Source organism: Elephantulus edwardii, unplaced genomic scaffold (assembly GCF_000299155.1).
Source record: "Elephantulus edwardii isolate Elephantulus edwardi_28Jun2011 unplaced genomic scaffold, EleEdw1.0 scaffold00254, whole genome shotgun sequence".
NCBI lineage: Eukaryota > Metazoa > Chordata > Mammalia > Macroscelidea > Macroscelididae > Elephantulus > Elephantulus edwardii.
Window position 1 is genome coordinate 3,798,207 of NW_006400004.1, and position 10,306 is coordinate 3,808,512.

General features: G+C 38.1%; 1 protein-coding gene across 1 annotated transcript in view; it reads left to right on the forward strand.

Moving 5' to 3' along the window:
• The window catches only part of LOC102859928 (protein LAP2-like), a 147,129-nt gene that overhangs the window by 21,180 nt on the left and 115,643 nt on the right, over window positions 1-10,306 (forward strand). The gene's annotated exons all lie outside the window — the stretch shown is intronic.

Sequence of the window (10,306 nt, forward strand, 5' to 3'; positions counted from 1 at the left end):
ATATTGAAAAATGCAGTCATTACAAAGATCCCACATACTTCTTTTTTATTGTTACCTATTCCCTTTCTGGATACTCCTTCCCCAGCAAATGTAGTTCGTTTGTTTTTGGGAGAAAATTATCACTTCAAAATGTTATTTAATTATACAGTGTGTACCCTTTTGTAGTTGACCTTTTCAATCAGCCTAAATGCCTAGAAAGTGACCATTTGTCAGTAGTTGATCCTTTTTTATTGCTAGGTAGTATTTCTTGCAATGGTTTCATTACAGTTTGTTAAGTTGTTCACCTATTAAAGAGTATCTAAAATCCAGATGCTTTAGTAATGAAATCTACAAAATTTTTAATAAAGAAGTAATATAAATTATATGTAAAGTTTCCAGAGATTAAAAAGAATGTTCACTAATCGAAAGAATAGCATAACTTGATACTAAACTCATTAAAGACAAGAATCTTAACATTAGTACATCAATTCCAGTAGAATAAAAAATACTTCATGATTTAGTTCTTTTTCTAGGACCACAAATTGGATTAATATTAAAGTCAGTCCTTGTCATTTATTAGATTAACTGACGGGAGGAGAAAAAAGCCAAATAATTATAACATATCCAGAAAAAGCATATTCAATATCCGTTTGTCTTTAAAAATTTAATAAGTAGGAATTAAGGTAATTTCTTTAACCTGATAAATACTAATATCTCTAAAAATTACAAAGCGTTTGTACTTAATCATGAAATGTTGACATCTATTTCCATTTTAAAGCTGAACATTATACTAAGCAGTGAAAGAGTTTGCATAAGGTATAAATGGACAGATTCAACAATATAATGATTTTTAACGTCTCTGTAATAAAGTCTTTTTAAACAAGAATTTCAGAAATGAAAGAAAATGCTTTAACAGTGTCGATAGATACTGCAATATGATTATAAATAAATATTGTTACAGGTTTTTTTTTATTATGTTGCAGACACAAGTGTGTACAACAGTGGGCTTAATTAAGCACAGTAGGAATTTTAAGGATGATTCAGGATTAGGTAGGTTTTTGTTCTGTAATACATACCATCCCTGGATTGGAGCTGAGTTGAGGGTACCTAATAAAAACAATAGACAATTTTGTTAATGCATGTTAAATTAGTTTCATAATGAGCAAGGAGTAAGTAGAGGTTGTTCTTAAATGCCATCAAGTTGGAAATGATCATAGCTGACCACCTACAGGATTTTCAGAGGCTGTAAATCACACGGGAAGAGTTTGTGCATATTTTCCCCATGGAGCAAGCAACTAGGGGATTTGAGCCAAATACCTTTGAGTTGGCAGTGCAACTCTTTAAACCAGAATTCCCTATTTTAAGGTAGCACATAGAAGAAGTACATGATAGGAAGGAGTTGGTGCTGCAGGATTGCAGCGACCGCATATGAACATCTGAAGCTGCAGGACGGGAGTGCCGACAAGATGGCGGACGGGGAGCTGAACGTGGATAGTCTCATCACCCGATTGCTGGAGGAACTCTACTATGCTTAGTGGTAAAAAGATGCACTACAGCCGGCGGCGGGAGCTGCGGCCCTGTGGGAGCTGCGGCCCTGTGGGAGCTGCGGCCCGGTGGGAGCTGCGGCCCGGTGGGAGCTGCGGCCCGGTGGGAGCTGCATCACTATTGACCTGCCCTCGGGTTGACTCAACAATTCTGATAAATCACCACCTGTAGCAGAATCATCACCTGTACTAGCCATCCCAGAGGAAATCGCTGAGATGCAAAGGAAAAATGAGCTGAAACTCAAGATAAAGGAAGAACATCTTGCTGCTTTGCAGTTTGAAGGCTGCAGCACCTCCATGATACATCTTCAAGGATATGAGCATGTACGGCTGGGCACGGTTGATGGCAGTGCATCTAAATTCCAGGGTCGATCTCCATAATAGTCTATGTGTTTCCTGCTGCCAAAGGGGCCCTTTAGAGTAGTGAGAGAAGACCTTCACCCTGAAACCCACAGCGTCCCTTTTCAGCAGGAAGTAGCTAAGAGAATGCGCCATCCCCTTTTCCTTCACCTTCAGGGTGAAGTCTCTCTCAGGGAGGAGAGATAGAGAATGGCAAGGGACACACTGACAAGGGAGATTGATCAGAACTGGCTTTGGCGGGCACTGTGGCAATTGGACAATTAAAACAGACATGGGGGGAGGGAGGAATGGACTGGGGAGGAGGGTGGAGAAAGCGGGGCAACAATGAATGAATGAAAACCCAAAATCTCTGTAAATGTTCATTAAAACTAATAAAATTTAAAAAAAAGAAGTACATGATAATTATGAACATATAATAATGCTGATTGATTTAAAATCATGAAAAGTATGTATCAAGGTTATATTCTTTATCCATACCTATTCATTCTGTATGCTGAGTAGATTTTCAAGAAGCTGTCCTATGTGAAGAATGTAGCTCTAGGATTGGGGGAGGATTGACTCATCAGCAACCTTCAATATGGATTACAGCTTGACATCACCAAAACATACTACTCAAAACGGTACCAGTAAGCATCATGATTGATAGAAAGAATATTGAAGTTGTCAATGATTTAATCTTTCTTGAATCCACAATCAACACCCACAGAAGCAGCAGTCAAGAAATTACAAATATGTTGAATTTTGAAAATCTGCTGTCAGGGACCTCTTTAAAGTGCTGAAGAACAGCTATCAGTTAAAGTGTACCTGACCCAAGCCTTGGTTTTTCCCAGTTGTTTATTTGTGGTTGAATATTGGACAGTGAACAAGGAAGACCAAAGATGAATTGATGACTGAATTGTGAAATGGGCAAAGAGTATTGAATTCTCATTTATTGCCAAAAGAACAAATAAATTGTTTTTGGAGAAATTTAGGTTATTAAGCAGAACTAGGTTTTGGAAAGAAATTATGCTGGGAAAAGTTAAAGGGTTAGCAAAAGAGAGGAAGAGCCTAGGAAATACCTATTGACACAGTGATAACAGTGGGTTGAGTGTGGTGGAAATTGTGAAGGTAGCTCAAGATAGGGTATGGTTTCAGTCTGTTGTTCATAGGGTTGCTGTGAATCAAAATTGTCTTGATAACTCTTACCAGTAACAACAATGTTACTAATATTCTTAGAAATTTAACAGAATATGATTCTTCAATAGTTGTTATTATGTGCCATCGAGTCGTTTGTGACTCATAGTGACCCTTTGTACAGCAGTCCTGAAATCTGCTCTATCCTCTGCCAACTTGACTGTCTCTGACACACCTACCTTCATGACTCCAGTCACTGTATCAATCCATCTCATCAGTGGTCTTCCTCTCTTTCTCCATCCCTCCACCCTTCCAAACATGACATCGCCTTTCCAAGTCCTGGTCCGTCTTTGCAACATTCCCACAGTATGTTAGAGGAAGCCTCAGAATCCAAGGAGCAGTCTGGTTTCACCCTCTCTAGAACGAACCTGTTTGTTCTTCTGGCAGTCCATAGTATATTCAACACTCTTCTCCAGCACCACAGCTCAAAGGCATCAATTCTCTTTTATCATCTCTAGTCATTGTTCAGCTCTCTAACCATTAGCAAGCAGTTGTGAAGACTATAGCCTGAATCAGGTGCACTTTACTCTCCAGCCTGATGACATTGCTCTTAGTACTCTAGAGGTCCCTGACAGCTGACTTTCCCAATGCATTTTGTCTCTTGATTTCCTGGCTGCTGGTACCAAGAATGTTGATTGTGGAGCCAAGCAAACTAAAGCTGTGAACAATCTCAATCTCTACACCATCCATCATGCTTCTGCCTATTGGCCCAGTGGTGAAAATCTTTATTTTCTTTATGATGAGCTTTAATCCATACTGAAGCTTGCAGTCCTTGTTCTTCTGCAGCAAGTGATTCAGATCGTCCTGAGTTTCAGCAGGCAGAGTTGTGTCATATGCATAATGCAGGCTGTTGATGAGTCTGCCTCCAATCCTGATGCCACGTTCATCCTCATACAGCCCCACCTCATGGATGATAGGTCCTACATACAGATTGAAAAGGTACAGAGACAGAATACATCTATGATGTACACCCTTCCCAATTTTGAACCATGCAGTTTCCTTGCTCTGTTCTTACTGCCTGCTGGTTCAAGTATAGGTTTCGCACACATACAATCAAATGTTCTGGGTTTCCCATTGTTCTCAGAGTCAGTCACAGTTTGTTTTGATCCACACAGTCAAATGCAAAGTCAATAAAACATAGACATTCCTTTGGTCCTTTCTGCTTTCAGTCAAGATCCATCTAACATTAGCTATACTATCTTTAGTACAGCAGCTTCTAAACCCAGACTGCCCCTCAGGCAGTTCTCTGTTGGTGCACTGCTCCAGTCATTTTTGGATAATTTTCAGCAGAATCTTGCTTGCATATGATATTAATGATACTGTTTGATAATTTCCACACTCTATCGAGTCACCTTTATTTGATATGTGAACAAATACAGCTCCCTTCCAGGCAGTTGGTGAGGTGGTTGTCTTCCAGATTTTTTGGTACAACTTAGTGAGTACATCCAGGACAGCGTCTGTTTGTTGAAGTAGTCAGTTGGTATGAGATCAATTTCTGGAGCCTTGTTTTTTGCCAGTTCTTGCAGAGCAGTTTGAACGTCTTCCTTAATCACCACAGGCTCTTGCGTTGTTTCATGAAATTCTTCTCTGTCAGCCAATGTTTTTTGGTACAGTGACTCAGTATACTCCTTCAGTCTTCTTGAGTCACTTAATATTCTGCCCAAAGCATCTTTAAGTATTGGAACTTGTCACTTTCTTTGTTCTTCAATTCCTTCAGTTTAAGAAATGCTGAGTGAATTTGGCCCTTTTGATGTTCTGACACTCCAGCTTTTTGCACATTTCATTGTAACAGTTTGCTTTGACTTTCTAAGCTGCCTTGGAAATCTTCTGTTTAGCTCCTTCATTTCTTGATTTCTTCCCTTTGCTTTGGCGCTCTAGTGTAGTATTCAGAGTTTCATATGACATCCATCTTGGTCTTTTCTTCTTTCTATGCCTTCATAGTGACCTTTTGCATTATGGATGATATTGGATGGAAGAATCCATCCTGAAAGGGTGGATGATATTCTTGATATTCTCCCACAGCTCATTTGGTCTTCGCTCATTGGTGTTCAAGGCCTCAAACCTGTTCCTGAGATGGTTTTGAAATGTGAGTGAGATAGTCTTTAAGGTCAAATTTTTATTTCTGTTGATTTCATTTTCTTCAACTTCACTGTGAACTTGCATATGAGTAGTTGGTGGTCTGTTCCAGCAGTTAGCACCTGGCCTAGTTTTCACAGCTGATACTCATCTTCTCCAGCAATTCTTTCCACAAATGTAATATATTTGATTCCTGTGCATACTATCAGGTGTTAGCCTAAGATTTAAAAGAGCAATAGTATCTAGTATGAATATAATGGGAGGAAACAATCTTCTCATATTTGATGTACAGCGTCTGAAAACCTGCTGGAGGGTCAACTGTGAGTAAGTTGCTTCTAGATGGCATTGACTGACTAGGCTTTATTTATGGAGTTCTGATAGTGTCGTTCATAACTGACTGGGCTTTATGGAGCTCTGATAGTGTCATCTACAGAGTTCTACATTGTTAACCAAAAACCTGTGATTCTCCAGTGGTTCATCTACCAGCAGCTCTTCTGGAAAAAGATGAGAAGTCTCCTTTCATTAAGATTTACAGCCTTAAAAAAAAATTACAGCCTTAGGAACTTGATAGAGTGTTGCTATGAGCTGAAAGCAAATTAAGAGCAGTGAGTTTCGGCTTTCCTATGATACATTTTTAAATTAATGACTGCTGACTGAAAATTTAATGGTTTAAATCTTATCAGCTGCTCCTTAGAAGGAAAATACAGCAGTTTGTTTCCATTTTAAAGATGACAGTCTTTGTAACTTGCTAAGACAGTTCAACTTTGTCCTGTATAATCACTTTGACTGCAGAGGGTTTTGTATATACAGTTAATTGTGTGTACTAGTACTTCTGTCAAATCATATGACTCCTCTACTTAAATATCTTCATCATTGCCTGTAGCTATTCTGGGAAAATTAAGCTCCTTATCATGGATTATGGTTGCCTAGGATCTGGCTACTGCCTGCTTTTGTTACTTGATCATGTTCTAGCTTGTCTCATTATTTTTACTCATTGTCTCTGACACAATACCTACCTTGTGTTTGTTTTATAACGTAACAAACATAACATTTTCTTCTTACCTGGATAGTGCTTTTCCAGATCTTTTAATAATTGACTTTCGATATTCAGGTACTTGTTGAAATATCAAATTTTGACGATGATCTCTGACTATGTAAACTGACCTTCTCTTAACTCTGTAGCTCAATACCTTATTTATTATTTATCACAATCCAAAATATTCTCAGATATATAATTAGAACTTCCAGGAATAGAGGATAGACATTCTTGTTCATAGGTCCAGATACAGGAAGCATTTTTGTTGAGTGGATGAATGAATCAGTGTTTAATCTTATAGAGACACATTGTGTGCCTATTTGTACACATCTGTATTTGATGTTTTCAGTGGAAAGATTTTTACTTACAGTTTCAGGGTATATTGCAGAAGGCACTGCATTCATGACAAAGTTTTCTATTATGATTTTAGAGAAAATTTACATAGGCAAAAGCTAGCAGTTCCCAAAAATATTATTCATTGACTCATTGATCTTGGTTATACTTTTTTTTTGGTATACTTTTCATAATATGTCTGCATTCTCTTATCTACACTCTTTCTATATTGCTTAAAATTACATAGCTTTATTTTACCTTTGCAAGATATTGTTTTAATTACCAGCAAAAACCTTTCAGTATTTTCAAGATTGGTGCCAGTTTAAGCTGTCAAAGGTTATGGTTATCATTTAGGTGGATAATTTTAAATATAAAAATGTTAATATTTGTTAAAACTTGTTACTACTCCAGTCCCTCTCTATATATTAAATAATTTACTCTTTAAAAATTACATTTCTGTGAGTTATTATTTCTGTGTTATATTTGAGGAGACAAAGACAGAAAGAACCCAGGAACCTTTATAGTTAGAATTAAAACTCTTAGAAATCTCCTGTCAGTGTAATGTTGTGGTTGTGTGCCATGGGGTCAACTCCAGCTCATAATGACAACAGCAGATCAAGAATTGGCCCTGTTTGTGTTGTCCTTACAAACTCCACCATTGTTGTAGTCACTGTGCTCTTATTAAAATTCTTCTCTTCTTCTATCCCTCCTCCTTTCCATCCATCATGCCCTTTTTCAAAGCCTGACTCCTCCATCAAACATACTCAAAGTTTGTAAGACAGAATCTCATCATCCTTGTCTCCAAGGAATACCTTGGGTTCACTTTTAAGACAGATTTGTTTGTTCTTTTGGCTGATGAGTCAAATGCAAGAGTGGTTATCCATGGTGGACAGTGTTTGGTGGAGCTCCCCAATTAAAACGAGCTTGGAAGCAGGAGTGGCATCCACTTCCATAATAACTTGCCCCTGGAAACCCTGTAAACCTGGAGAAAGAACGAAAGTCATACAGGTGTCCAGGTCTTTCGTTCATAGGGTCGCTTTGAGTCGCCTACGACTCGCTGACACAACAACAACAACAACAACAAAAAAGTGAGATCCTTATTCTTCAGCACTTGAGAAAGGGATCTTTGACAGCAGAGCTTCTCAATGAAACACATATTTTTATTCCTTTACTACTTCTTCTGTAGGTATTCATTATGGCTCCAAGTAGAATGAAAACCTTTGCCACTTTACTTTTTTCTGTATTTATCTTGATGTTGCCTATTGAGCCAGTCTCTATCTCACTCTTTTGTCATTGTGATTGAGTCAAACTAACTTACCCTTCAATGGGTTTTTGATGGTTGCAAGCTTCTTAGTTAGTGTGCTGCTGGTGGATTTAAACTACCAGAGAAGTGCTGCTTTTGGGTTGGCAGCACAAATGTTTTCAGAATACACCACTAAAGTTTCCTACTGATCCCAGTAGTGAAGATTTTTGTTTTCTTTTTGTTGAGGTGCAATCTATACTGAATGGCTATATATAGTTTTTTATCTTTTTTTCATGTGTACTTTGAGTCTTTTTTATTTTCTGCCAGCAGAATCATACCATCTTAATAATACAGTTTGTTGATGAGTCGTCTCCAGTTGTGATGCAACTTTCTTTTTAGTCTAGTTCAACTTCTTGAATTGTTTAGTTAGTGGACATACTACATAGATGTGGTGAAAGGATACAAACTTAATTCACACCTTTCCTGATAATAAACTGTCTACTCTCTCCTTGCTTTGTTTGAATGATTGCTTCTTGTTTCATGCACAGGTTCCTCATAACCTCATAATTAAGTTCTGCAGAATCCTCATTTTTCTTGTCATAGATAATTTATTATGATCCATGGTCTAATGATTTTGCATAGTCAGCAAAACACAATGTATTCTCTGCATTGAGCCAGTGTCCATCTCATGTCAGCAGCAATAGTCCTTATTCCTTCTGAAACCAACTTGAGTTTCTGGCAGTTCGCTTTCAGTGTGCTGCTCCAGCCATTTTTTAATAATCTTTATGGATATTTTGCTTGCATGTGATAGTAATGATATTATAAACACGTTTTGTTGGCTCACTTTTTTTTTTGGAATGGGCACGAATAATGAATCTCTTCCAATTAGTTGGTCGGGTAGTTGACTTGCAAATTTCTTGGCATAAATATGAATGAGCACATCAAGATGGCATCTTTTTGGTGAAACATTTCAATTTATATTATTTCATTTTCTGAAGCCCAATTTTTTTCTTTTATTGCTGATGCCTTCACAGTCTAGACTTCTTTCAGTAGCATTGATTTTTGGTTTTGTTTTTTTATTACTTGCTACTCTTGAAATAGCTCATTGTTGACCTCTTCTTTTTAAGAGTTTTTCACTTTCTACCACAAGTTTTTGCTTATGATGTTGTTAGGTGTTGTTGAATTGAGCACAGACTCAAGTGATGCTATGAACCCTGTCATATCCTGTACCATCCTCACACTTCCTGATACACAAAAGCTCATTGCGGCAATCACTGTGTCAATCCACCTGGTTGAGGATCTTCCTCTCCTTCACCAACTCTCGACTTTTCCAAGCATCATAACCCTTTCCAAGGAATAGCCCTTCCTAGCAACATGCCTGAAATATGTGAAGTGAAACCTCGTAGTCTTTGCCTCTAAAGAGCATTCCAGCTGCACCCTCTCCAAGATACATGTTTGCTTTCTTGGCAGTCTTTGGGATATTCATTGTACTTCTCCCAAACCCCGGCTCAAAGGCATCCGTAATTCTTCTGTCATCCTTTTCATTGCCCAGCTCTGAGATACATAGCAATTGATTAGAAAGACGATGATCTGAATCAGATGCTTCTAGATGGCATTAGACCTCAAACTGACATTAATACTCCTTAATAATTTGGAGAAGTCCCTAACTGCAGATATTCCCAGTACCATACATCCCCTTATTTCCTGACTGCTGGTACCAACGGTATTAATTGTGGATCCAGGTAAGATTAATTTCTTGACAGTTTCAATCTCTTCTCCATCCATCATGATATTGGTCCAGTAATAAGAATCTTTGTTTTCTTGACATTGAGATGATGCATTCAATAATGAAGGCTGCATTCCTTGATCTTCTGCAACAAATGCTTCATATCCTCCCCACTTTCATCAAGCATGGTTGTGTCATCTGCATATTGCAGGTTATTGATAAGTCTCTCTCTCTCTGTAATCCTGATGTCACATTTCTTCTCATAGAGTCCAGCTTCTTGGACAATTTGCTGAGCATACAGATTGAATAAATATGAAGAGAGAATAAACCCTGACACACACTCCCTTCTTAATTTTAAACTACATAGGGTTTCCCTGCTCTGTTCACACAACACACTCCTCATATAGGTTTCACATGAGCACAGTTAAGTGCTTTTGAGACTGACAGAGATAGTATGATGCAAGATAAGGTAAGGTTCCAATCTATTATTAATAGAGTTGCTATGAGTCAGAGTCAAAATCACAACCACAAGAGGGTGTGAAATATTTCATCATAACCATCAGGTGCCAGAAATGGTTAAGACCATGACTTGGATCAGGTACACCTTAGTCCCTAGACTGAAATTGTTTCTCTTCAGTACTCAGGAGAGGCCCTTGACAGTAGATTTTTCAGTGACATTTGTCCTTTGACTTACTAACTTCTGATGCCAAAAGTGTTGGTTGTGGAACCAAACAAGCAGAAATTGTTTAAAATCTCAGTCTCTTCTCCATCTGTTTTGATTCTGCCAATTGGCCCTGTGGTGAGAATCTTTGTTTTCTTGATGTTGAGCTTTAATC